We start from the raw sequence: 4036 nt of genomic DNA on the forward strand, positions 1-4036 counted from the left end.
AGTTGTGGTTGCTGATAATAGCGTGCCTTACACAGGATTCTTATCTGCTCATCAGATGCTATTTTTACATTATGGCTGAAACTTTTTCCTCCTGCACTTAAAGTGCCATTCACTCTCTATTTCCATTCTGGGACGATAGCTTGTAATGAGCAATCTCAATTAAGCTGAACCTCAAGATGTCCAACTTTTCAATAAAGTAATAAATTAGACTTGATGGCAATTGACTTTGACATGTACCGTCACACCATATCAAACCAAAGGCATTTTACAACACTTGTAATCCACTTGGAGGTTGGATGAAAAACTTACAAATAGATTTTTCAGGAAATTCAGGAACTGTTGGAATTAAAGCAGTTGGGTGAAGTTTCTTCTACTGAAACTTGTTCCATTCTCCCTGTAACCTAATGAGAGAATAACAAGCATAGACCTAAGAAGTCTTCCGGGAGTAATGTGGCTTGAATATGAGAAGAGCAGAGAGAGTAAAACCTGATAGCTGAGACTGAATTGAGAAAATGTAGCCTTGATTTCTAAAAGTCAAATAATTTCATCTCAAAAATATTAGCAATACACAATTTGTTAACTTGATCACTCAGTTGTAAATTTAATAAACTAGAGATGGCAGTGCTTATTGATTGGTTAATTTTAAGGGACTCTTTCTTTGATACAAACATTCACATTCGTCAATACTTTTCAGTTCTAGGACCCTTCTCCTTTTTTTTTTTCTTTATCCAGATTGTAATTTTGTAATTGTCTTGAGTTCTCTGCAAACTGAGTATGAGGATGTTGTGCATGTGTGGAAATAACATGATGTTATATATCAGCTTGAAAGTCGTCAAAGACAGAAAGTATACTGGGGATAGAGAGAGAAGCGAGTCTATAAACAAGGCTGTTCATTGGAATTCTAGGCAAGGAAATTGTATTTGCCACCAGACATTTACACCAGTCAAAATAACAGAGGATTATCTTCCTAAAAAAAACTTGATAGGGTAAGTGATTTAGAAGAATTAGGACAGTTAGTGTTAGCACTGCACCTCAGAGTAAAGCCTTCTAATTTGTATTTGTATCATTCCAGAGTAACAGGTGGCTATGTACCTACTCAGCCTAATGTAGACCCATCTACTCACATATCTACAAGGCTCTGTAAATATTCCTGTCCTCTCATTTTACGCTATTAATAAAAAAATCAAATCACCAGATAATTGAGAAATGTATAAGAGAAAAATTAGCCTACCACACACGAAAATAGGCCCACAGAAAATTGAGTTGGTTTGGGAAATTATTAATAGAGTTTTAAGCATGTATGCATGCATGCACTTGAACACACACAGATATCCTCTCGGATTACCTGTGATATTTGATAAGATTGTGCATTATATTATTTTTACATATGACTATTATATATGTATACTATATACTTATGTACATATATGTATATATTATGCATGTATGTAATATACATATATAGCTACTATATAGGACACACACACATAGAATTATATATGATGTATATATCCTATATACATATTATATGTGTATATATCCTATATATTTTATGTATATTATATATATATATATACACATATCATATATATGAGATGTAAAACTCAGTAACATGTTTGGCAGCTATATCCAAAGAAATGTTTTAGAATATATGATCAAAGTAGAGTCAGAATATTTAGGGGAAAGTTGCAATTTAGGGAACTTTTTATGTAGTACCAGATCTCAAGCTATTTGGCAAATATCTAAAACGAAAATAATTAAACCTATTTCTTAGCAGCCAGCAGAACAGAAACAAAAGAACAAAAGAAATAATTGCTTTTTAATCTATTTGCATGCACATTTGATCAGTTAGCTCAGATATTTTTCTATGGTTGTTAATTTCTCATTATTAGCAGGGAAGTCTGACATAGATCTATTTAATTTATTGGTAATAAACTATTTATTAAAAACTCAATTTTTGGAATTGCTTTTATCATGATATGCTCAGAAAGTTATGTACAAACAGACTTTATTCACCATAATGTTGACAGATTCTTTAATTACTTGTCTGCAATAAGAGAGGCAGTCTTCGGCTGGGCATGATGGCTTACACCTGTAATCCCAGCACTTTGGGAGACTGAGGTGGGCAGATCATGAGGTTAGAAGTTCTAGACCAGCTGTCCAACATGGTGAAACCCTCTCTCTACTAATGATACAAAAATTAGCCAGGCATGATGGTGCAAGCCTGTAATCCCAGCTACTCAGGAGGCTGAGGCAGGAGAATCGCTTGAACGGGTAGGTGGAGGTTGCAGTGAGCCAAGATTGGGCCATTGCACTCCAGCCTAGGCAACAGGGTGAGACTCCATCTCAAAAAAAAAAAGGAGAGGCAGTCTTCTAGATCATGAGTCAGCAAACTACATCCATATATCAAATCCAACTCACTGCCTGTTTTTGTAAACAAAATTTTACAACACAGCATAGCCACTCATTTATATCTGGCCTACTGTTGCTTTTGTGCTACAGTGGCAGAGTTTAGTAGTTACAACAGATACCTCAGAGTCCGGAAAGCTGAAAATATTTATTATCTGGCTCTTTTCAGAAGTTTGCCAATCTCTGATCTAGATTGTGGTTCTCAAAGTGTGGTTCCCAAACCAGCAACCTTAGTATCAGCTGGGAACTTCTTAAAGATAAAAACTCTTGTGCCACATACAGAATTACTGTGTCAGAAATTTTGGAGGTAAAATCCACCAATCTGTTTAAAGTAGTCTTGTAGGTGATTCTAATGCATACTCAAACTTGATAATCACTGCTTAGGGTTAGTGTTGGTAAAATATGGCCTGTGGACTAAATCTGGCCCTTTTCATGTTCTTCGTAAGCTTTCATGCTAAAAATGGTTCTTACATGATTTTACTGGTTGAAAAAATTCAAGAAGAGAATAATATTTTATGACTCTTCCAAATTGTATAACATTTAAATTTCAGTTGTGCATAAAGTTTTACCAGAACACAAACAACTTTAATTTGCTTACGTATTGTCTCTGACTCCCTTCACACTATAATGACAGAATCGAGTAGTTATAACAGATACTATATGGCTCATGGAACCTTATATATTGGCTTGTCTGGCACTCCATAACAAAAATTGCCACCTCCTGGCTTAAATCATAAGCAAAGTGTATTTTATAGTACTGCTGAATTAGAAAAAAATACAGGACTTAGAGATTAGAAATGTACACATTGAGGTGAAGTGCCTCCTCCAAGACCCTATCAAGCATCAGTGTGGACGCTCATCTGCAGGCACACCTGGGCAGTGTCAAGCTGTCAGAAGCCAAGGCTCTGTATTCATTAGGGCTCCTAGGCTCCTGAGAAGAACAGGGAAAGAACAAATTCGGTGGAGAAAAACAATAAGTGAACAAATGACAAATAAATTTTAAACAGTAGCAGAATAACTGCAGTATCAGCAGAAATTAAAACATCACTTCTAACATGAGATTCTAAAAATCGAAAAGTGGTAACAGGTGTAAAATCTTGATCTTTACTCCGCTTTCTTTTTGAAGCTTTCTTGCTTCTATCAGGAGGCCACTGAAAAACTCCAAACCTATCTGAAATGTGTTTTTTACTGTTAGTAGGGTTACACATAAAGAATTAATATTTTTAAAGGACACAGATTTTAAAAAGTCAAAAAGAAAAGAAGGTAGAAACTAATAAATAAATGATGTAAAATTTCCCCTACCTTGCTAAATGCAAACTAACAAAACCTTCTTGTTAGTAATTCAGGGCTCTTGAACGTAAATTCTTGAGAATTTCACAGGCACCCATTGCTCACCTTGCACTAGCATGTAATGGCTGCTATGGGTGATCCAGAAATGAAACCCTTCATGGCATTTAATTTAAAACTAAAACAGCTGGCAGGAATCTTTCCTCTCAGAGCATGTTGTCATAGAAGTAAATGAAAAGGTCGGGAGACTTTTCATTTGCTTCTGTGATAACATGGACTACTTGAACTAAGGAACATATTAATGTTTCCTCTGAAGCTTTCTATTATGTGTCAGGAGCCC

This window comes from Colobus angolensis, unplaced genomic scaffold (genome assembly GCF_000951035.1).
Source record: "Colobus angolensis palliatus isolate OR3802 unplaced genomic scaffold, Cang.pa_1.0 Scaffold104, whole genome shotgun sequence".
NCBI lineage: Eukaryota > Metazoa > Chordata > Mammalia > Primates > Cercopithecidae > Colobus > Colobus angolensis.